We start from the raw sequence: 26,052 nt of genomic DNA on the forward strand, positions 1-26,052 counted from the left end.
TTGGAAAAATTTCAAGGACATTATTGGAACACTTTCTACATGGACTGTGTGGAATGAGTCTGTACAGGGATGCTTTGTCTCTTCGTACAAGAACAGCCATACTGGATCAGATCAAAGGTCCATCTAGCCCAGTCTCCTGTCCTCCGACAGCAGCCAATGCCAAATTCAGGCTGGGGGTTAGGCACATGTAAATGTAACAGTGTCTTGACCAGACAGATATTGAACTTTAGGATATTTCTGTATTGTAATCTAGTTTAATGGAGAGGTGATACATGGAAACACAGCATAGTATCAATATAAGTGTTGTGAAGTTGTAGAACAACCCCAGAAACTCTCTCTTCTAAAACAGCCACCTGGTCGTGATATAGAAAGAGAGAGGGATAGGGGTTTAGTCTAGAATTACTCTATCCTTTGAAAATCCAAATATAAATGCAAATGGCACCCAGATACTATGAAGCTGGGCATATTAAAAATCCAAATGAATGTTGTGAATGCCTGTATCAATTCAAGAAATAATGGGTGGCAATATCTAGTCTTCCCAGATGTTTCTCACAACAATCCAAAATCAGTATCATAATTATTTTTTTTTATTTCAAGTTTGTGTTTCAAAGTCCTTCAGAAATATGGGTCTTTGCTCATTATGGCTGTGTCTACACGTGCCCCAAACTTCGAAATGGCCATGCAAATGGCCATTTCGAAGTTTACTAATGAAGCGCTGAAATGCATATTCGGCACTTCATTAGCATGCGGGCGGCAGCCGCGCTTTGAAATTGACGCTCCTTGCCGCCGCACGGCGCATCCAGACGGGGCTCCTTTTCGAAAGGATGCCGCCTACTTCGAAGTCCTCTTATTCCCATGAGCTCGAAGTAGGCAGCATCCTTGCGAAAAGGAGCCCCGTCTGGACGCGCCGCGCGGCGGCAAGGAGCGTCAATTTCGAAGCGCGGCTGCCGCCCGCATGCTAATGAAGCGCCGAATATGCATTTCAGCGCTTCATTAGTAAACTTCGAAATGGCCATTTGCATGGCCATTTCGAAGTTTGGGGCATGTGTAGACACAGCCTATAAGAGCTGAAGCTGTTTAACATCTCTCTTCATACCAACTCTTGGGCTGCGTCTACACGTGCACGCTACTTCGAAGTAGCGGCAGTAACTTCGAAATAGCGCCCGTCACGTCTACACGTGTTGGGCGCTATTTCGAAGTTGAAATCGACGTTAGGCGGCGAGACGTCGAAGTCGCTAACCCCATGAGCGGATGGGAATAGCGCCCTACTTCGACGTTCAACATCGAAGTAGGGACGTGTAGACGATCCGCGTCCCGCAACATCGAAATAGCGGGGTCCTCCATGGCGGCCATCAGCTGGGGGGTTGAGAGATACTCTCTCTCCAGCCCTTGCGGGGCTCTGTGGTCACCGTGGGCAGCAGCCCTTAGCCCAGGGCTTCTGGCTGCTGCTGCTGCAGCTGGGGGTCCGTGCTGCATATACAGGGTCTGCAACTAGTTGTTGGCTCTGTGTATCTTGCACTGTTTAATGAAAGTGTGTCTGGGAGGGGCCCTTTAAGGGAGCGACTTGCTGTTGAGTCCGCCCCGTGACCCTGTCTGCAGCTGTGCCTGGCTCCCTTATTTCGATGTGTGCTACTTTGGCGTGTAGACGTTCCCTCGCTGTGCCTATTTCGATGTTGGGCTGAGCAACGTCGAAGTTGAACATCGACGTTGCCAGCCCTGGAGGACGTGTAGACGTTATTCATCGAAGTAGCCTATTTCGATGTCGCAACATCGAAATAAGCTATTTCGAAGTTGGGTGCACGTGTAGACGTAGCCTTGATGTCAGGGCTAGGGATGTGAATCCTATTTAATTAGTTAACTGGTTAAACATTAAATTTAACAGGTTACCTAATTAAATGGGGGGGTTGAGGCGGCAGCTGGGGAGGCAGAGTGACTCCCCCCGCCATGGATTGGGGCTGCTCCGACAAGGCTGGACCACCCCTACCCACAGCAGGCACAGGGCCACCATGGATGGGGGCAGCTTCAGTCACACTGGCTCTGTCAATCTGTTTCTTCACTTCCTTAGGTGGTTATTGTAGTTTGAGGAAAGCTTGGTAAAGGTCTTGCAGATATTTACCTCTGTCTGATGGATCAGAGCAAATATGGTTATACCTTAGTGCCTGGCTGTATACAATGGATTGTGTAGTGTGCCCTGGATGGAAGCTGGAGGCGTGTAGATAAGCGTGTAGGTAAGATGGGTACCCAGAGGCCACCTGCTAGAAGATAGGCCTTACAAGGAGAACAATAGAACACCACTGGCCATCAAATACATCCCCTACCTAAGGGCCCTCCAGTGCATCATCAGTGATCTGCAACCCATCCTGGACAATGACAAATTCTCAGCAGCAACTATCTATCACAACACAGGAACTCTAAACCTGGAACCAATCCCTGCAATAAACCTCGGTGCCAACTCTGCTCACATATCTACACCAGTGATATCGTCACAGGACCTAACATCAACCATACCATCAGGGGCTCCTTTACCTGCACATCTACTAATATAATATATGAAATCATGTGCCAGCAATATCCCACTACAATTTACATTGGCCAAACTGGATAGTCTCTACGTAAAAGAATAAATGGACATAAATCAGACATCAAGAACGGTAATGTACAGAAACCGGTGGGAGAGCACTTCAATCTCCCTGGACACTCAGTAACAGATTTAAAAGTAGCAGTCCTAAAACAAAGAAATTTCAAAAATCAAATGGAGAGAGAAATCTCTGAACTGCAATGTATTTGCAAATTTGACTCCATCAACCAAGGATTAAACAGAGACTGAGAGTGGCTCGCCCCTTACAAAAGCAGCTTCTCAGCCCTGGGTGTTAATATCTCCCCATTAGCCTCTGACAATGGGCCTGTGATCTGACTTATTTTTTCCTCTTTTGATACATACTACTGATAATGGGCCATTTCCACCTTGCTGAATAGACCTTGTCAGCTCTGGCCCTCCCTTTTACTGGGACCCCTCTCTTTAAATACCCCTCTGGAATGTGTCCCCCCCAACACATGCATCTGATGAAGCGGGTTTTGCCCACCAAAGCTTATGCGCCAAAATATCTGTTAGTCTATAAGGTGCCACAGGACTTCTTGCTGATCCCTAGTCAGGGCTGTATTATTACATTCTGAAGCCCTAAGCTAAGTTGAGCATAAGAGGCCCCATATAATAAAAAAGTTCATTTGATTTAATTTTAATGAATTGTTGAGACTTCTTTTGCCACACTATAAAAATACAGTGAAGGCTCCAGAAACTACCAGAGGGAAGCCAATGCAAATTTGTCCTCCCCAAGATCCACTCAACCTAACTCTGATTAGGGCAAACTCATCACATGATGCATGGATAATGTATGAAACAGAAAGCAGCATGCACACGAAAATATACAACTGTATCTTTGTACAGATCGAAAGAAGAAAGAACACACTAGCACTTAAGAAAACAAAGAAAAATATGGTCTTCGTTCATGGTATTTGTTTACAGTGTGCTGGGCCATAAACAAAAGATGGTAACCTACATAGAATCATAGATTCCTAGAACTGGATGGGACCTCAAGTCTAGTCCCTGTCCTCAAAGAAGGACAAAACACTTTCTGCTATTACCACCCAAAAGGCATAGATGACACCATTCATGGGATAAATTCCATATGAGTATGAACTTGACAGGACAGTTTCATGATAATACTACCATCTCGAGCCTCAAACTTTTCCATGATTCTATTGGCAGAGAGGTTGGAGACGGCAGTCTTTATTTATTTAAATAAATTATGAAAGCGTGTTCAGAATTTTACTGGTAATAGCTGACCAACAAAACACTGCCTTAGGAGATGAATAGCAAACTTACCAGGTGCAATGACTTTTTTTTTCCTCAGCCCGGGCCTCCTGCCTGTCAATAGTGAACAATTAGTGAAGGGTAGCAGTTGGGCAAGAGTATTTATATGGCCAGCTGTGTATATATTTGTCATATTTGAACTAAAACATCTGTACTGGGGAAAAAAATCTTATTTTTTCCCATATCTTCTTTATGTATCAACTGATTTTGATTACTCACTTCATTTCGATTTTTTTTTCTTTTTTAGAGATCCCTTGTATTGTGAGGCCCTAAGACGAAGCTTAGTTATCTTATGCCTTAATCCAGCACTTCTTGCAGCTGAATACTGATTTTCTACCAGCACTGAGACAGGCACATCCTCCAGTTATACCATGTTCTTGTAATTCAATACAACTAATTTACCAGTCATGTTTGGCAATAGCATGCTGTGGTCCCTGCAGATTTCCTATAATTCAATTATATAGGATTGTAAACAGGCCTCATGTAATGGTCATAGCAGATCTCAGCTAAAGCAGGATCATGGTTGGGAAAAACATAATATAATTTACAGACATAGCAATAGTAATGTGTCCTTTCTGAGAAGCAGGACTACTGCAGAGTGTCAATTTTGGCCTTTTATTGCTAATAAGAAATGGAAAACAAAACCTTCTCATTGTGCAGATGCTTGCCAATTAACAACAGTTAAGAAGTATCATCAGCAAAACTCAAGCACTACTAAGAGAACAGAAAGGAATCAAGATGTTCTTGGACAAATACAATAAACAGACAGTGATACAATTATTTAGAGTTAAAATAAAAATGATTTTCCCCTATTATTACTCTGGTTCTTGAACACAGATGATTTGAAGGGTTTTTTAGTTTCTAAGACTTCTTACCAATGACGATTTGATCTGAATCATGTGAAAATGGCTTTTAAGGCCATGATTGTGAAGGACACAAAAATACTTTGTTCACTTTAAAAAAAAAAAAAGAAAGAGAGAAAATACCTTTGGGGGGAAAATAGCCACCAGATGTCTGTGTAAAGTGCCCTAACCTAATAGGTTCATTGAGGATCTTCACTTTTTTCTGTCACTCACACTTACTCCAGAGTGCTATAGGACACCCCTCATTTGCTTTCAAATCAAGCAGATGATGTGGCAGTGGGTAAATGTGTTCTAGCTCCCAGTTCTCAAACTATAATGCAAGTTTAAATGGTATGTTGCTGAGTTGTTGAACTTTATTTGTTTCAAAATTAGCAGAGGGGGAAATAACAAAGGGCAGGCCTTACTTTATGCAATAATAACTGCATGTAAAATGAGACTGAGAGGAGGAAAGGATAATGCTAATTGACATTCATCTGCTAATAGTTAATGTTTAAATGATGAATGGTTCGATAACTTTGTACTTTGAAGCAAGTTAGAGATAACTTTTGTTAATGTATGAAGTACACTTTTGATATTTCATTCCCTTTCCCCTTCATTATAGAAGCTAAGCATCTGTTTTATTATCCACTTTGACACACCGTTTTATGGCTGCATTTGGCTATTATGGCTAATCTCAATATCTAGGACATCTGGTATTGACATTTCACTATCTGATGTCTGACACAGCAGTAGAAATCATCCTCAATTCCTAGTTTTAAATTCACCCTCTCAGGGCAGAAATGGTCTGAATTAAGAGTTTGGGCACTATCTTCCAAAAATAATTATAATAGTACTCCCGCCACTGCTAATCTATTCTTATCTCTTCCACCACTTTGCCACTCTTAATCTATTTGTGTGTCACATGGAGGAAGGGAGTTAGTGTTTAGATACCAACAACACATCTTTACATACAGGAGCCTAATCAGATTATGTCTTATCTGAAAGAAAGAAAGGAAGGAAGGAAGAAATCACCGAGTTTCTGATAAAGATATTGCTCAGTTCTTGAATTAACCTTTGTGTCCTAGACACGCTATTGTTTACTCTTTCCCTTTTTTTCCCCTATGCCTTCTGGAAAAGGACACCCACACACTGTGGCAGCAGCTGCTCCTATTAATTTAAAGCTATTACAAAAATTAAAATTAAACCCAATTACTCTGGCTGGTTTATAGTCGGGGAACGGCTTAGTCTGATTGTTCCCTCTGGTTATGGACAAAAACAATATTCCTACCTACAGGCAGCTGCCAGTGGAATACTAATGCACCCAGGGCCTGGCAGGGACAGATTCAGAATGCAGAGTTTAACTGCACTTCTGAGTAGAGAAAAAATCTTATCATGGACCTATAGAAATGCGCCATTGTCTTATACCATAGGTCACAGTGCAGTCATTTCATGGTTAGCTCTAGGACAGTAAAGGTATAGACGAACCATGATACTTTTATTGTCATTGTGCATTTCCAGGCCATGCACACCCACCAATCTGCCCCGTCAAGTGATACACAAGTGCCTGAATCTCATCACTTCAGTGCAGTTATTTAAAGGGAAACCACATGATTTCCAAGCACAACTTCAGCCTGTAGCATCTTCCAGGCAATTTATTTTCAGATTATTTTTAGAAATGTAGTATAGAGACATGGTTTAATATTTTACCTGTTTTGAAACAAATTTAGGCTGCCTAGTTTGTTATGTGCCAAAGTTGCATGCCAAAGTCAACAAGGTGATAGGGGAGTGAAGACAGAAAGCTTTCTACTCCATTTGTTACTCTTCTCATAATCCTTGGAGGTGTGCTGCAGTCACAGAAGGGTATTCCAAACCAATACTCAGAGATACAAGTTTTTGAGCGCATTCACATCATGCCTTAGGAAACCTCTAATCCTTGCACCCATTTGCTACTCTAGGCAGTAAATGATGAGAATAGGGTGTGTTTGACACACTATTGTTATCGAGAATACAGACACCTATTGTGTTTGTAAAGTACAGTATGATGAGATTTTCAAAATCATAAAGGAGGCTACGTGACAAAAATCACATCTGTTCTAGAACATTTTATGTTAAAGACAAACTTTATTATTTGCTTCCTTTACATGATACAGTGTTTGAGTTACCAGGACTGTTGGAAGTAAACTTTCTGGGTCTTGGAACATATTCTGTGCTCGTGTAGCACCTGGAGCACAATGGGCTCCTGGCACATCACAAGGCTCTGAGGTGAAATCACAATGGCTACGTCTACACTAAGGGAAATCTTCTAAATGACCATGCTAATGGCCAAATCGGAGAATGTTAATGAGGTGCTGAAAGGAATATTCAGTGCCTTATTAGCATGCTGCTGGCTGCAGCCCTTCAAAAGTACCGAGTTTTGCTTGTGCGTGGCTCATCTATGTGGGAAGGACCCTGCAAACATTGAAAGCTGATACGAATAAGGGGATTTCGATGTTTGCAGGATCCTTTCAAAAAGGACCCTCATGTAGACAAGCCGTGCATGGGCAAAACTCAGAACTTTCGAAGTGCCATGGCCTGCAGCATGCTAATGAGGCGCTGAATATTCATTTCAGTGCCTTATTAGTATTCTCCAATTTGGCCATTAGCATGGCCATTTCCAAGTTTTTCCCTAGTGTAGACATAGCCAATATGAACAATAAATAATTACTTTAGAGGTTTCTCCTAACATGAGAATAAATCTGGAAAACTTTACCAGGACAAAAGTCCAAATGGCTTCAAAGACCAATCTAAGCTGTATTTGGCCCATTTATAATGTGGCACTTGTGCACAAATTAAACAATTCCCAGCACTTTCTGCATTTGCCAACTGTACCAGAGTCTCTAGACAGCAAAGAAATGATGGTGATCTTTGGAAGGAAAAACAAAAAGCTATATGTGGTATAAGAGATGAATGGATAAAAAAATAAGTGACGTTACTTGTACAGAAGCAATTAAGTGAGTATGATTGTGACACAGTGTTAGCAGTGATGAAGCACGATATGGTGATCAGTTTGAGCTGCCATCAGTTTGCAGAAATAGAGAAGTAAGTTTACTAACTCACTGAACTACAGGTTCTTTTAGGCCATTGCAAGAGATGGGCCTGAATAAACCCCATGGAGATAAATACCTGTAAATGTTAGTGGTGTTTGAAATCCAAATTTTCTTTTAGTCTAAAGCATTACCTTTCTCTTATCACTGCTATCAGATGGAGCTGCCATCTTCAAAATTCCAAACTTAAAGGTGACAGCATAAATTCCTCAGATTTTCATTGCTCTGAACTGAACATTTGTTTCATGGAGCACAGGAGGAACAAGTGGAGATAAGGGCTCTTTGCAGAAAGCAGAAAGTGTTCTGGAACAGCTGACTCAGGCAGTTTCAAACACTGAGAAACAACAGTCTTGCTTTTATACTTGCTAACTTTAATTAGAATAGCCACTAAATATACATCTCATCTTTAATAGCCCAGCTGTGCAACTCAAGTTTTCTCGCTCTCCAAGTGTCTGGTTTCTTCTCACTGAGTAGGAAAATCAAAGTTTAATGTACATCAATGGGTTTCTTAAGCCTGGAAAGTCTACAGTTTCAGTATATCAGAAAGAACACAGCTTCCAATGGTTAATGCGTTAATTGCAATAATTAAATGAATGCTATGAAGAGTGTTTGGTAATTGAAATAATTAAATGAACTTTGCAAAGGTGACTTGTTAGCTGTTTCTATTCTTTACAACTTTCAGGAAAAAGAGAAGGATTTTTTTTAGATTTATTATAATATACAGTGAACATAGAAAAGATTAATTTGATTTTTGGAGGATTCCTTCATTAAAATCCTTGATAATGATCCTGGAAACTGTAAATATTTCACCCATATAATTAAATCTTTGGGTAGGACAGGCTTCTTACAAGACCGAATCCTGCTCCATTAAAATAAAAGGGAGAAGGATTGGTCCCCTAAATAGACACCACCATAGAAAGGACAGGAAATGCATTTCAGAGATGAATTTGAGTAATCTAGAAAGCTTGATAGCTTAATACTTTGGTCAGATTTTTTGAAGTGGATGCCTAAATTGTACCTGACAAACTGCATGCAATTGTCTAGTTTGCACTACAAATGCAGGTGTGCATGCATTTTTCAGGAAAAGTATAGGAAGACACATTTGAATAATTGACCCTTCAACTCAGAGTTTGAAAACAGGAAAATTCATTGGTGAGGAGAATCAGTGGACATTAACAATAAGGATCCTCCTTTGGTCTGTGTTTGCATAGCTTCTAGTTTAGCGGAATCCTTCTCTATGACCAGGCTTCTAGGCACTACAGAAATAAAAATAATGCCACTACTTCAAGTCCAGTCAGAAGGATCTGTTAGGAGACATTACAGATGAGGAGAATATTAAATGCTAAGGAAAGTGCATGCTGTGTAGAAAATATAATGAAGCAGTGTGAAGTAGGTGTAAAGCAGAATTAATCACTTCCAACTTAATACTGCTGGCAAAAATGCAAACACAAAAAGTGACTCCAGGAGTTTGTTACCTCTCTGTATTCTTAATCCCTTCTGTTGTCACATCTAGCCACCTTTTATGAACATAAATTTAGCCAGTTTTGCATGTGTTAGCTAGCCACAGCCAGAGGCTCGAATAAAGAGCTCTGCAGTCTTTATACAGAAGAAAAACTTGACTTTGCTAGACTTTAGCGGCAGTTCTGACTGCATGGGGCTGCAGGATCAGTGCCAGAGAGGAGATAATCAGCTTCTCCTGAACTTTACTTCACAATGGACTTTGTGATACAATCAGAGCCCTGGTTCTCATTTTAATTCTGACTGTGAATTACTATTAGATGTTCTATCCTTATACATACCTGTAAAAGGCCTTGGTTGAGCTGGAGTTAGATGAGAACTTGCCGTGATTGTGTCATACCTGCATCAAGTTGCTTAATTTCTCTAAACCACACCACAATATTTTTGTCTTTTGCAGTGCTTTTTTCGTGCTGGTACCTCGGCAGTCCCAGTTGCAGGATCCCCCACTGGGGGTGTGACAAGGGCCAGCTGGGGCATGGAGCCCTGCTGGAAATCCCAGCGATGCAAACCGTGGCCAGGAGTCAGGGGTAACCCCAGCAGCTCTGGGGCAGGGATCTTGCTGGGGCATGGAGCCCCACCAGCAGTTTCAGCTGCAGGAACCCCAGCAGGGACAGGTGGGGGTTCAGGGAGTTGGCTGAGTACCAGCAACTCTGTTACAAAAAAAGCATTGCTCTTTCATCTTTTGCATAGCTTGTTTACCAATCTTAAATGTAAGTGTGCCACACTGGGATCAGGATTTCCACTGCCTGCCACAGACAGTGCCAAAGACATTACAGCAAATATCTTAGGGTCAGACAGCAATGGTATTCCAAAATCCCTCACCTCCAGCATGTACAAGTAGAAAAGCAGCATGTTTAATTTACTTTCCCTTTCTCAAATATTTCCTTTCCACTGCACCAAAGCTATATACATTCCTCCCTCTTTGTTTCTCCTGGCCCTTGGGTAGTAGTTTCTTGCTGTAGCGACAGCAGCAGGAAGCCTTCAATGCTACATCTACACTAGAGAGTTTTGTCTACAAAACTGCAGTTTTGTCCACAAAATCCACGGAGCGTCTACATACAAAATGTGTTGTGTCAGCAGACATTATTGACAAAAAGGCTGTGTAGATGGTCTGGGGGACACTATTGTTAACAGAGCATATCAAAAGATCGATCCACTTTTATGTGTAGACACGAGCTGCTGACAGAAGTTTTGTTGGACATAGTGTAGACATAGCTCAAGTTCTTTAATTAGGCTATGTCTAGATTGAAGCATTTGCATATCTCCTGTCAACAATTCTGTTGGGAGAGGCTTTCCCAACATTTGGCCTGTCTACATGGGGCAAAATGTCAGGAAAACTCCCTCTGCTGACACATCCCTTCTTCCTCGGGGAACAAGGATGACCAGGATGTTGGCAGAAGGCTCCCAGAGTGGCAGACTTCTGTTGGAAGTCCTCGGGACTCCCAGCAGAAGCTTGCAATCTAGACATAGCCTTATTTTATAAAAGCTTTGTCTAAAAATGCAGGAATGGTGCTTATTTTTATGATCAGTAAAACCTATGTCTATGGAGAGTTCCAGCCATTTATTCCTAATTAATTATATCCTCTAGGTAATACATGCAGAAAGAAGTTTTTCAGAAAATGCCAATGTGGGTCTGTGCTTTTTATGCACAGTTGGGGGTCTTAATCTGGGGATCACAAACAGTTGTCAGGAGGGTGATCACAACTAGCTTATCCATATTGCTAAGTGGGAGGGGATGTAGGGGTAGAAAAGGGGTCTGAAATATAGAAAATATTAAGAGACAGTGACAGAGGCATCACATCATGTAGCAGAGGGACAGTCTTTCCCAGTCTGCATCAGGGTTACCATTCTGAAGACTGTGACACCAAAAGGATGTAAACAAACTGGAGACAATTCGACAGCAGAAAATATAATGAACAGACTGGAAAGACCAATTTCAAAGAACATTTTAAAAAAAATAAATACAGTATGAGAAGCTTGGAACATAAAATGTCAAAGGGCTAAATCTGCCTCTGATACATCTATGTCTAGAAAGCTGAAAGCCACTAGTTTCCCTGCATGTTCTCTTCACACCTAACTTTTTAGCAATTCAGATAATTGAGTCATGCCTGAGAACTCTACCACTGAAGAGCTAGACTCCACTGACATCTGGTGGGAGACTCTATGATCAGAAGACAGCTAGAAAGTGCCAACACTAGAAGAGAAAGGTGTTTTAGCACTTGGACCTGGAGCCAAAGAAAATTGACAGGTGGAAGCTGAAGCAGGAAGGTGGCATATCAGAAGACTGAGAAAGGCAAACAGTAGAGAGCTATTTTAAGTTGCATGGGATTGGGAAACAGCCAGCATGCATAAAGGAACAGAACAGATGACCTTGAATGCCTTTCTCCCCCTCTAACACCCATGGTTCTGACTGAGAATGACTCTGAAAATATGAAGTGGATAATTCCAAGGGTATTTTGGATTATTATAGGAGATGGGGAAGAATATAATTAAAATTGTTATTGGTTCTGAAAATGTGCGCACACATACACAGGAATGCAAGGCATTCCTACTCAGAACCAGATAATATTCATTCCAGTTGCTGAGCATACTCATCTGATTATGAGAATGCCCAAGATATTTTAAACTATCCCATGGTATCTCTTCACTAACAGTTTATGCTTCTCTTGGTTGCATTCAACACACCCAGTTTCTGTACTGGCTGGAGGATAACTTGCCAGGGGGTGTGGAACATACAGAGTACCCTGCCTCTGCAGGGTCTCTGGTTTATGCAGGCTTGGGAAAGGAGAAGCATCCTGAATCCCAAACTCCAGTCCCCATACTATACTGCCAATAGACCATTGGGTCAACTCTAATAGCCTCTTAGCCTCAATTACCTAATTAGCCTTCTCCTCCCTTTCCCCATCTCCCTTTCCCATCTGTTCATGTATTCCCACCCCCCTCTCTTCAGCAGGAACAATTTTTTAAAATCCATGTGAACTTCATTTAGGTTATTCTCAGGTGACTTCTCTTTCATGCAAGAATAATTTAAGTCTCACAAGAGCTCAGAGTTGCAGCAGAATTTTGGTAATATCTAAATTCTATATTCATATTAGATGCTGATGAATTCACACACACAAAAACACTATCATACCAGGGATTGCTAAAGAATCACATAAATTTGACATGAGTCAGCTAACTACTGTAGAAACAAGGAGGAAAGTGGATCTGAGGATGGGTTTTTTCAGTCCTTGCTTGGTTTAAGCTGAGAAATCCTTAAGAAATCCAAAGGTAATTTGGATTGCAAGGCTGGCTCTCATTTTATTTTTATGTTTGATAAGTATTATTGTATTTTTGGAAGTAGAAAATGTAAGCATACAGGAAGATATAAGGAACACTAGGACTGCTATAATGGATCAGACCCAAGGTCCAACTTGTCCAGTACTGTACCTTGTCTCCCACAGTAGCCAGTACCAGAAGCTTTAGAATCCTGCAGGAGACATAGGTGTGAGACACTGCCCCACATTAGGTCTCATCCTGGTCTCTCCAGCATGAACTTTAATATTCATTTCAAACTATTTGTCATCATTAAATTATAATAAATCTAGATATAATTTTAGCATTATTCTTGATCTCTTTCCCTATTCATCCAAACCTTTTGGCTTTTTTCCCTGCAGCTCCACATTGATGAGATGTTGTCACTGAATTGTTTACAATGATGCCAGACTTTACTCTTGAACAACCTGACTTTAAAACCGTGTAAGGTGTCTGAATAGTTTAACTACTTCCCTCCAGTGTGCATTACTTCCCACTGATTTATCAACACTCAACTATGTCCATTTTTGCCACTTGTTAAGGTGTTTGAAGTTCCTCGTAGTCTTGTCTGGTCCTGACTAATCTAAATGATTGCATGTCACTTTCTACCTTACTACTCATCTCCTTTTCTACAACATTAATACAGATATTAAACACATGACTTAGCACAGAACCTTGAGGCACCCAATTATTAACCTTATACCATGATGAAAATTGACTGTTTAATCTCACTGTTTTGTAATTTCCACTTTAAAAATATAGATGTAACATCTGGTATCCTCAAATCTCTAAAACACTTGCTATTTAAAAAAGAGAGTGTGTTTTTTTATTAGCACTTAGCCATTTCATACCTAAGTTCCTTCAGAACTCTTGAATATATGTCACCTGGGCCTTGTGAGTTACTGATTTTTAATTCAATTGCTCTTCTCAGAATGTACCTCATCTTTATTAACAGTAAAGAATATGTCCAGGGTGCCTCCCCAACATCTTCTGTAGTGAAGAATAACACAAAGGAAATCATGTAGCTTCTCATTAGTGTATTCATCTCCCTTTATTGCTCTGTTTTCCGTGTGGTGATCCAGCAGACCCAACAATTCTTTCTTAAGCCTCCTGCTTCTTATATACTTAAGGCCTCTCTTGGGGTGGTCAGGGGAGGCGGTTGACATCTTTAGCTACTGCAATCTGAAAATACATTTTGGGTATTCTGATTTCACTCTTACATATAGCCTGGTAGAAGTTATGATCCTATTTACTGGCCTCACTACAATTAGCTTTCCAAATGTTCTTTTTGATACACAGAAACTTTTTTCTGTCAGCCATACTTGTTGGCTCTTTGCTTTGTGGTGGGGCTTTCCCTTCACCCCTTCCCCTGATTTTTAACATCCAGACAGAAAGTAGAAGATCAGATGTCCACATGCACAACAGCATGACAGCACACACACATAGTAAAGTGACAAATTCATAGATGTATAATTTAAACAAGAAGTCCACATATATTGTTGCTTCTGTCAGCCCCAGCACATTGCAGATACCTGTGGCAATTTGCATTCCCCCATTCCTCTCCCCCCCAACACACACACATCCAAGATTAAAATATACCCAGAGAGTCAACAAATGTGGGCTTTATCAGGACAAGAAAGGAAACAATTTCAGAGCTAATTCATTGAGCACCATGCTCCCACCTCCAAGGTGTTCACATCAAGACACACATCTTGCAGCTGAGCTCAGCAATGAGGACTAAGCATGAAGACAGCCACCAGACCGTCTCTGTCACCAGACTCCCATATTAATAAGGAATTTGAAAACTTTTTCCCAGGCCTTAATGCTCTGCAAGACTCTTCACAATGCCCTTTCTGATGGTTCAGAAATAACCTTAGCAGGCTTGCTGCCTCAGATAATAGAGGATGAATGTGCTGCAGAAGTGGTGCCCTTAGTCTTTAGGGGAAATAAAAAACTATTTTCTCCCTTTCTCTTTTCCAGCATTCCAAGTTGCTGACCCATGAAGTAGTATTGATCTAAGGAGAGATTAAGTTTGCTGCCCTCTCAGTCACTTGTTATTTACAGTACACATGGATGCATGTTGGCTGAGGGCAAACCAGGGAACAGAGGGATCCAGGCATCCAGAAGCAATGGCATGCCTGGGATTCCTTACCCCAAACACAAAACTAAATACTAAGATGCTACAATGGTTTCTGGCTGGATACAAGGGGGAAATGAAAAATTTGTGTGGAGCACTCATGTTATTTTTCCAAGCCACACGTGTGGTATCAACCAGGCCACCCTGAATCTTCACAATAGGACTAACATCATTTTTTCTTGATAGCTTTTTTTTAAAAGAAATGTTCATTTTAGGAGGGAAAACTTGACAATATCAGAACAGTGGACAAACTGCATGAGGACTAGATATATAAACACATCCTGGTCCACAGTGCAGTTTCTTCCTTAGCATGTTAGACAGTCTCTGTCTTTTTGCATAATTATCAGTATGGGAAGCAGGAAGACTTTTTGCATATTTATCAGAGTGTGGGAAGTAATGGAAGCTACAATTCACTGTCCTTCAATAAAAAAAATATTTTAGCATTTTATTTAGCACTTTCTTGACAATCAGAAAGGGACTCAACCATCTTACCACTGAAGATATGACATAACTAAGCCCTAGACACTTCTCCCTTTTGTGTTCTTTTAAAAATGCAGAGATAGACAATGTGTAGAAAGTTGCTGGCATGCTAAGGAGTGAAAAGGATGCATGGAGTCTACCCCTTCCATTTTCATGCACCAGAAAGGCACATGCTTGTCAACAGTAGCTTCAGAAATCCTGCTGAAAGTAAAGGAATGCAGCTCTGACACTTCAGTGCCTGCTAACAGAACTGTGATGACACACAGGCCTAGACTACATTACCATGGGCCGTTGATCTAAGTTGTACAACTTCAGCTACATGAATAATATAGCAGAAATCAGCTTAGATCTACTTACACTGATATCTTCACCTTGGTAAGTCGACAATTGATGCCCTCCCTTCAACTCAATTTATGCTCCTGGTTCTGGTAGGAGTACTGAGGTCGATGAGAGAGTGCTCAGAGGTCAATATTCATGACTATACCAGATGTGATCAATTGATCCCCACTGGACTGATAGCTGCCTGGCAATCCAGGGGGTAGTAAAGACATTCCACAGGGTAAGACATGGGAAGACAGCGTATATTATACTGGGACATCTCCAAAACCCAAGCAGGCATAGTCTAGTTCTATATTAAAACCCACTGTAACATTGTAGCTGTACCTCCACACTTTGCTCCCTAAAGCCTTCATTTCCCATTTCAAGCAATCAATAGCCACATGACTAGTGTTTTAAATTATATTGCCCCCGCCACCACCACCCAGGGTCTGGTTTGTTAAAATAAACTTATAGCCCAAGTCAAAAGAAAATGCTCTCCCCAAAGATCACAGTCCCAGGCTCACAATCCTTTCCCCCTGAGTGAAGGGAAAAGGCTTGTCACCAGTAGGACGTGTCTACGCTAGCCCCAAACTTCGAAATGGCCATGCAAATGGCCATTTCGAAGTTTACTAATGAAGCGCTGAAATGCATATTCAGCGCTTCATTAGCATGCAGGCAGCCACGGCACTTCGAAATTGACGTGGCTCGTCCCGAGGGGGCTCCTTTTCGAAAGGACCCCGCCTACTTCGAAGTCCCCTTATTCCCATGAGCTGATGGGAATAAGGGGACTTCGAAGTAGGTGGGGTCCTTTCGAAAAGGAGCCCTGTTGGGACAAGCCGTGCAGCAGCGAGGCACGTCAATTTCGAAGTGTCACGGCCGCCCGCATGCTAATGAGCGCTGAATATGCATTTCAGCGCTTCATTAGTAAACTTCAAAATGGCCATTTGTGTGGCCATTTCGAAGTTTGGGGCACATGTAGACGTAGCCGTAGCCTGTGACAGGAACACGGATCACACAGCAGAGTTCTGTGGTCCTGGCAGTGTTCTGCTCCAGTCTTTCAGACTTAGTCTTCACTTGCTCCCTTTCCAAGACACTCCATAGCTACCGTGGAGGGCCATCTCCAAATAGGCCTTGATTAAAGCTCAGTTGGAGGAAGTCCAGCCAACAGGTGATCTTAAAAATGTTGCCAGCAGGGCTGTCTCTTGGTCACATGATCAGGTATGTGACATCTTTGAAGATCTACATTTCCATCACTGCCTCCAGACAGCATTGTCCAGAATTTCCAATTTTAAGGGACAATGGCTGTGTAAGAGGCATCTGGGGCCATGCATGTGCTATTAGAGACACTGTATTTCTTGCATTTGGATAACAAAATGCTTTTTTTTTTAAACATTGTTTTCTAGCACCCAACTCTGTCAGTGTGTAACATCAGTGGGAATGGTGGGTGCAAATCACTTACGTTATGTCTAAATTACAGGGATTTACTGACAGAAATTTTTATCGGAAGACATCATCCAACAAAACTTCTGTCGACGGATCATGGCAGCAGACAGAGCAGACCCTCTGATACTTGACAGCAGACAGGGCTGCCCTGTGTCCCAGAAGCCCTGTCGGTTGACAGAAACCACTCACCCCCCCACCCCCCCCCCCGCCACCGAATGTCCAGACTGGCTTTCTGTCGACAGATCTCTGTCAACAGAGGCATTATTCCTCATTGGTAGAGGGGTACAGCTGTCAACAAAAGTGCTGTTCTGTGTTCTGTTGACAAAACCCTGTGTTCTGTTGACAAAACCCTGTCGTGTAGACACAGCCATTCTGTAGCATTAGGTCCCCGAAGTATACAATGATCTCAGAAGCATGGGAGCAATAAATCTGTTCACCCAGAATGGTTTCTGCCATGTTTATCTCTCATATTCAAGTACTACACATACAATATATTCAGTATTGCCAGCTTTAGTTTTTGTCTTGAGTCCTGTAATATTTCCTGGTTCTGATAATCTGCAGTTGTTGGAATCAAGAGATTGCATGTGAATCTCAGCTTCTTTTTAAAGTAAATTTCTAGCCCTTTTGGCTAAGGAAGGAATCTTGAAAATTCAAAGGGTTTGTATCACTAAAGTTCCAAAATGAAAAGAAAAAATAAAGAGCTCTTTTTTTTTCAGTCTCCAAATTTTAAAGTACATTTCCAGATTTCTGAGAGGGGGCCTAACTTTTGATTTTTTTAAGACTTGGGATTGGCAATAGCATATATTATAGCCTAGAAGTTACATATGGTTGCGTGTGTAGACCGTATTGCTCTAAAGAGAAATCAGTAATAGTTTGCAAGAATAATGTCACACAAAACTAAAGCATATTATAAAAGAATAAGGCTCAGATTGTGAACCTCAGTGGAGGCTATTTTAAAATCAATTTTAGTAGTTGCACATGTGATCTGATGAGGTATTTAAACACGTGTTTAAATGGTGACAGACTCGTGCCCATAATCCTCGATTTGTGACATCACAACTGATTGCTGGGGAAGTTTTGAAGTCATTAGCAAATTATGATTTCAGATGAGGAAAAAGCAAGCGGAGCACACAAGCTCCTCAAAAGATTATGACAATGTCTCTAATGATGAACAATGGGAGGAAATATAAAGTGGATATATTTACTCAGGTTTCTAAAAAAGTTATAGTTTTCCATAGGAAAGCATTAACCATTCTAAGAAACAATTCAAATGTGTAACATATCTAGAAGGCTTCAATGAAATCTGACTGCAGTTATATTCTACATGCTTCTTAATTGAAGGTACTGAGCATTCATAGGTATTCTGCATTCTTCACCAGTTTTCCAGCTCAAAAACCAGGAGGCAATAAGACTGCACACCTACCTATCAATGTTAAAGTTTTATACTGTTCCACATCACAATAGTATCTGGGTAGCTTCTACATAACACCAACAACATAAGTGCAGTTGCTAGGGCATGCTTGGAGTCTTGCACGTGTCTCCTTTTTGATGTCAAAAGACTGCTTGGGGTAGCATTTTTCATTTTCATTTATTTAATACCTATTATATGAAATCACACTCCTCTCCTACTTCGAAAGTCTAGCGCAAATCAGCAAGCTGCCATTCATATAAGTAAATTTTGCTGGATTGGGCCCCAAATTAGAAATCATGGACCTACAACGAGATAAAATTTTTGAAGAGGAATGTCAGAAAAAAAGACTCAACACTATCAAGAGGTATTGTGGAGAAAAAACCTCATATATGTTTATGTTTAAATAAATAAAAAGGCAGATGCAATTAAGAGAAAGCAACATATGGGATGGGGAAAAAAACAACAACTATAAGCAAATTGTCTGCAAAATGCTATAATACTTCTCTGCATTTCCTGAAGAATGACAGGACATTTGTCAATACACTTAAAGAAAATATTTGGGAAAAGACTCAATGTATAATTTATACAGCTATCACATTAAATACACAAGAGTCTCACATGTGGGTTGTAATAACTTATATATTTAAAAGCTTTCAGCAATGTTCAGAGATTCACATTTGTTGCTGTTTCAGGTTTCACTATGTAGCTACTATTTCCCCTCTACTCTTTTAAAGACAGAAAAAATTTATTGATATATACTGTGTTAGCTATTTATGGTGAGATTTCAGACATGGGATACGAACTTTGCTGTTCCTGTTTTATCACAGTAAAAAAGAGGGGGAGTACACACAAAAATTAATATTCCAGCTACACAAATGAAGCAATTTCAAAGAACAAAATATACAACTAAAAGTATCTGCATTGTCAGGGTACTAATCTGTTCTGTGTAGATTATGACTCATTTCCAATGCAAGAGCATTAATCACATGTTTTGAATTAAAAAATTTTATATCAAGATAAAAATTAGCCAAGATGTTCACTTAAGGTTACAGTGTGATTTAAACTCTGGTTCTGCACACAACTATTCATGTGCTTAACTGTAACTTGTGAGTAGTGCCATCGACTTCAATGCGATTACCTATTTGAATAAAAACTGAGCAGATTCACAAGTGTTTGTACAACTAGGTGCTGGAGAGGGAAGAGGAGAGATATTGGAAACTAATACTATCAGATCTCATTCCCAGTTCTGCCAATGACTATATGAATTCAAGGACAGAAAAAGAAAAGATAGTTATTAAACTACTTTCAAAAATCAATAGAAAACTTTTCCCTTAAATATTTTAGTTACATACTACCCCAAAACACAAAAGAAAATTAAATAGGAATATTTATAAACAAAGTGGATCTCTTTTTATTTCACTGTTCACAGTTTTTAAAAGATTCTTATTTTAGTAATCCCTCCAACCTGAAATGACATAAGTTTCCTTATTGAGTTCATTTACACACTTTAATTTTTCAATCAAAACAAAAAAGCAGTCAAGTAGCACTTCAAAGACTAACAAAATAATTTATTAGGTGAGCTTTTGTGGGACAGACCCTGTCCCTCAAAAGCTCACCAAATAAATTATTTTGTTAGTCTTTAAAGTGCTACTTGACTGCTTTTTTATTTTGATAGTATTTTGACTAGCACGGCTTTCTCTCTTTTACTTTTCTGCAGGTCTTTATGAATTCTGAAACGCTGCCATTGAGGTTTCCCAGGTTTTTATTTTCATGAAAGAGATATTTGAAGCACTTTGTCCACAATCTGAAATTTTGCTTTGCAAAAGAAGACTACTGAATTAAATGAGCCCCAGTGTAGTGTAGGCCCCTCTGCATGTGGGAGCCTCCAGCTGCTGCTGTGCGTGGCAATCTGACTCCAGAGACTACAACTCCCATGAGGCTTGGGGAAGGAAATAGGGCTTTTGGTGAGGCTGAAAAAGAAGATGGTGGTTTCCTGTTCTTGGAGAGTTAAGGCTGATGGAACAGACTGTTTCAAGGCAAGTGTGAAGCTTTCTCTCAGCCCAAAGCTGCTTTGGGGAGCTGCAGCCTGCTAATGAGAGACACTACAGGGAAGGAACTTTTATTGGTGTCTGTTGAAGTACTGCAGAAGCCAGCTCCAGGTCAGAGGGGCAGGTGTGTTTGTTGCTTTGCCTGAACTGACACACAGAGCCCTCACTAAGGTGTCTGCAATGCAGTGAACAACAGCCACGTGCTAATGCAAGCCAGTAATTGGAACTCTGATAATTAAAGAGTGTACACTCTGGGGTGGGATAACTGATGGTAGTGTATGTGCTAGTTATGTTTCATTCATTTCTGTGTATAGTGATAATTCATTTCATTCCATTCCATTCATGTTTAGTGTGTAACCCCGTCTCCTTAAGTTGCTAAGTAAAGGTGTGAGTTGATTCTTATGTTGTCTGTTAGACACTACTCATAATTGCTCTTTGGGAGTTAAATCTAGATTACAACTGAAATAAGGTTCCAGGCAGTTCCCAAGGCACACCAGTAAGTGTGTACAGGGGCCAGCCAGGTGGAGGCAGGGCCATTTTACAGAGCTTTAGAAATCAGGCGTGCAAAGGGAATTCCCCACTATCCAACATCACCACTGGGACACTCAGGATCTCCTTTATTATTGAACCCATCAGGCACATAGACACACAACTGATTGTTGCCTGCTCCTGAGTAACCCAGGGAGGAGTGAAAAAGGTTTACAGTAGGAAAAGTTATGCGCTAAGGCATTGCTCTTTACAGGATTGGGTTCATAATTTATGAAAATAAAATAAAATAAAAAGCCAGTAAACTTATTTATTTAAACTCAGATGGAAGGAGAAGCAAAACAGACAACTTTAGTTCTACTAATATTTTCAAACAAACTTTATCAAGGATTACTGAGTAAAGCTCATCACCATATCTCTATAACTTCACGGTATCGACCATCATACATTGCTCCCAGTCTCTCTCTGGGAATTTACCTCACAGAAGTAAAACTAAACTTGATGCTCTTTAAACTTAAGGTCTTAGCTAGTTAAGCTATTTAGGGCAGACCCAAGGCAGGTTCTATGTACTGTTCTGCTTAGGCACCGTAATGTGGCCTTGCAATATTCCTGCTAGTAGTAAAAGACAACAGCACTGGATTCTTTTGTCAGGAGTGGAGACTACCTATTGTGCTGTATTCTGTAGCAATTATATGATGTAGACAAGTGGATTCCAGGGACTCTGGTAAAAGGTCAATACCATTTTTGTAAATGAAATAAACTGAATCCAAACACAACCTCAATAAGTGAGAGATCAGTCTATTCACTTTTGTTGATTTAAATAGGCCCCTAATGTTAATTTATTTATTAAAATATTGTAGTTCCTAAATGTCAGCGAACAGTTACTTCATGCAGCTGAGACAAAAACTGTCTTTTAAAATGACTCATTTCATTTAACAAGGATTAACTTCAAAACAGATAATGTCAAATAGATGCAAAAACCCAGATTTGAAAAATTTAGCTTGAAATATATGTATTGCTGAAATGAAATGATCTCAGACACAAGCGAGGATACTGCATGCCAGTGACTCACTTGTTTCAATTAGCCATGCTACGAATGGCTGAGAGGGTCTGATTTGTAGGGGAACTAGAATGCTATTTGCCAACACCCATATAGATTGTTTAAGTATCAATAAAATGCTGATCAGATGAGGGCCAGTAGGCAATTGCTGGGCCTCTGTCTCCTAATCAGGGCAAAATATGCAGGAGTGTGCATGCAAAAATCACACAGATTGTTTTTAAGCAGCAGACATATAGTACAGACTCAATTAGGGGATTTAGACATGCCAAAGCTTTGATGATTTTGCACTCATTAAGCAGTGATCACACAAATTTCTCCATTTTGAATACAGTAAACCCCCAGGTTACGTTTCTGTGCACCCTCATGTAACTCAAATTTCACACAAGTCTGGGTTGGGAGCTGGGAACCCAGTGGAAGCCTGTCTCCCAGCACCCCTGGGTTTGCGGGAACCAGGAAACTGACCAGTGCACCAGTGCTGGCCATTTTCATGGTTCCCCACCACTCTGGGAACCAGGCATGGCTTCTCTGCATCTTCTCCCAACTGGGGATGGACAGATAGCCATGGCGACGTGGCTTCTGCCAGCCAGGGGAAGCTGCGCCACAGCTGGAGTGGGGAGCTGGCATAGAAGATACACTCCCTCCAGCCCCTGGGAACTCCACAATTTTGACTTGCACTTAACTCACGTTAACGCAAGTTAAACACAAGTCGAATTCACACATATTGGGGGTTTACTGTTCTGTATTCAGATGCACCTATGTGTATACCTACAGAATGCAGACAGCACATTTTCCTCTCACTTCTCCCAGTCTCTGGTATTACATGCAATCAGTATTTACCGATGGGGGATGAGGGAGAGAGGAAGGACTTAAAGACAAGTAGATTCAAGGTGGAAGAGCGGGAGAAGATGTAGATTCGATGACAGGGTATGGATCTAAATTTGAAGCATTTGTGAGCAGATGGGGTTTTCTGAACTCCTTAGCCCACCAGGTTGTAAGGCTTCATGTTAGCCAGAGTGCAGGGCTGAGAGGACAATATAATATCAATTATCCAAACATGCTTTCTGGTAACTTGGCAAAAACATATCTGTCACAATTAGGCTGTGGGCACATTTGGCCAAAATTGTGAAAGGGCCATGCTGATGGCTAAATCGGAGGATACTAATGAGGTGCTGAAATGAATAGTCAGCACCTCATTAGCATGCTGCGAGCCATGGCACTTTGAAAGTGGATAGAAATCAGGGAATTTCAAAGTCTGCGGGATCCTTTCGAAAAGGACCCCCCGGTAGCCGAGCCGCGTGCAATCAAAATGCGGCACTTTGAAAGTGCCGTGGCCGGCAGCATGCTAATGAGGCACTGAATATTCATTTCAGAGCCTCATTATTATCCTCTGATTTGGACATTAGCATGGCCCTTTCAAAATTTTGGCCAAGTATGGCCACGGTCTTAGAGAGTATAAGCAGTATTTCGTAAGTTCACCCTCTCAGATGACTGGCCCAGCAACTTCAGTTCTCAGAGAGGAATCCTGATTCTCAGATCAGGTCCCAGGCTGCAGCATTCCCATTTACCAACCATATTTCCTCAATAGGATTTAACTTGGTTTAGCCTCTGCAAAAGACTTCCCTATGGGAGCTGTGACCAGTAGGTCACCTCAGTGACTCCCAACAGGATTGTCAAACCAAAGTTATTTATTTATTCATAGGATCATATCATTCAAAGAGAAACTTTAAAACAACAAAAGGCCTACATATAAATATCTTACTTAAAGTCTGTGCTTTTTTTTGTGCCGTACTTAGTAACTGAGCACCGACACCTCAGCAGCTGCAGCCATGGGAATGGATGGGGGTTCGGGGGTGGCGCAGGGAGCTGGCTGTTCTCCGGCAGCTCCAACTCATCCCAGATAAAGTTCCATTTGATTTTCTACAGACCTGCTTCTTCTGTGTCTTCCCTGAGCTGAAGGGATAATGCTTTTATCCTATGCCAGGTTCTTTGTTTCATTTCCCCCATTTGGATTCCCTACCTGCAACTTCTGCAGAAGTGGGCAGGGGTGGTATGTCTAGCCTATTGATCAGTGCATGATGGAGGTGGGGAGGTAAAACTTTAAAGAAATCAACACCTGTATTGCTTATTAAGTACTGGTGATTAGCTTTTCCTAAGCTATTGATTTAGTCTCTGCAAAAACACCTAGTTATTTTTTAGCAAGAAACAAAATAACCAAACCAAAGAGAGGCACACATAATATTCCTAAAAATAATAGATCTCTCCCACGTATGTCACAAGATCTTTCAGTAATAACCCTAGTGACATTTGGATTTTGAGTTTATTAACCATAGCTACAGTTATTACCTTGGAAACTAGAAATACACTCATGCTATCATTTAAATATTTTTTGTATAATCTCAGAGAATGATGTTGTCTACATTAATACATCTCATGCACCTTAAGTATGGTTTCAGGCATGTAAAAATAATGAAAAGTTCAAAAATTTATTTTGATTTCCTGCAATATGCTACCCAACAGTTTTCTGTTGTGTTATATGACCTTTCTGCCTAGCTGGTGTTTAGCTATTGATTTTAATTACTCAGTTTAATTTACTGCATGCCAACACAAAGCTGTTTACTCCTACTTGCCAAAATGTTGTCGTAGCCTCCCAGAGGAAGGCAAAATGAGAAAACTGTATATGTTGTACAGTTACATGCTATTCATTATAAAAACTTTAATGGATTTGCTTCATATAAATGTCACTGCTCTTGCATGTAGCCACTAACCACTCCTATATATATACATAAGAATGAAAACACTAAACCAACAAGGAGAGAAATAGAATATAAAAAGCCTAAATTCATGAAAGACCGTGCCTTGAAGCAGCTTAAATTTTCATCTTTAGCATTCTTATCCAAACAAGTGGGAGAGTTAGAACAATGTGTTCCCTTCTGCATTAATAAAAAAAAAAAAAAACACCACACCATGGAGACCGAAAAAGAGTCCTAGAACAGAATGGTTCTTAGAGGTGAATTAAAAGCGATTGCACCTCTCCCAGCAGACCTGGGACAAGATGGATTGCAATATAGCCAGGAAAAGGATGGCATCAAAATACATGGAAAAATGGGACTCTTTTACCAACCCTCCTCTGTCCTCCCCTCCCTCACTTAAGTCCGATTCTTACTTTGGCTCATTACTGTTCTGTGTGATCTCTACAATGGGAACAGTCACACTACAAGCAACTATGTGATTGAAGGAAAGTAGTGGTAGTGTAGATGCAGCGGCACAGACTTCAGCATGCACTAGCAACCAGAGTACATACTTATCCTTATCAGCAGGTTTGTACAATGGCTGCTAGCCCATATTGAAGCCCAGGTCACCACATCACATTACAGTTGTTATCCATGCTGGCTACACTGGGATGACTACCCATGCTATAATCACTCATCTGTTTCCACACCGTATGAAGAGCACATCAGTGTCACACAGCATGATCCTTTGGGAAGTGTTATATTCCTGCATGCGCCCTGTTCTGCACAGGAAGTTTAATGAGAGTATCTTAGTGCTTTGTGTAGACCTTTCTCTCCATGCTTGTAGTCCCACCCCTTTTCTCATGTAGCAGATTTGTGTGGGTAGAATGAGGCAACTATGTTAAGGACAGAGGGAAATCTTAGATAGCTTCCTTTTCCCTGTGTGAGGCATCTCATCCAATGGCTTGGCGTCCCTTCCTCTGTTCATTGTATCTAAGACTTTGTTTTTCAAAATATCTGATAGTCTACGCACGCTCATACTAGTTCCCCACAGCACTTCAATGTTAATTTGAATTCCAAGAGTGTGAAATTCAGTCTCCATATGATTACGACACCTTATTTTGGGGGGAAGAATTCAAGCTGATTTTTACATAAGTCATTTAATCAAGCTACGTTATACTAAACCCTGCAAGTTAGCTGTTTAAAAATGCTAGAAGTTAGTTACAAATTCCATCTCCGGAGACAGCACTGTCTAGTGGTTAAGGTGGAGTGATGAACACAGCAAAGAGGCTGTATAGTACATATGGTTCCAAAAACACTCTTGAAGCCTTA

At 40.8% G+C, this 26,052-nt stretch overlaps 1 protein-coding gene across 1 annotated transcript in view; it reads right to left on the minus strand.

Annotated features, from left to right (window-relative positions):
• AGBL4 (AGBL carboxypeptidase 4) overlaps nt 1–26,052 on the minus strand; it is a 1,459,638-nt gene that overhangs the window by 831,559 nt on the left and 602,027 nt on the right. The gene's annotated exons all lie outside the window — the stretch shown is intronic.

The sequence above is a fragment of the Carettochelys insculpta genome, chromosome 9, assembly GCF_033958435.1.
Source record: "Carettochelys insculpta isolate YL-2023 chromosome 9, ASM3395843v1, whole genome shotgun sequence".
NCBI classification, from domain to species: Eukaryota; Metazoa; Chordata; order Testudines; family Carettochelyidae; genus Carettochelys; species Carettochelys insculpta.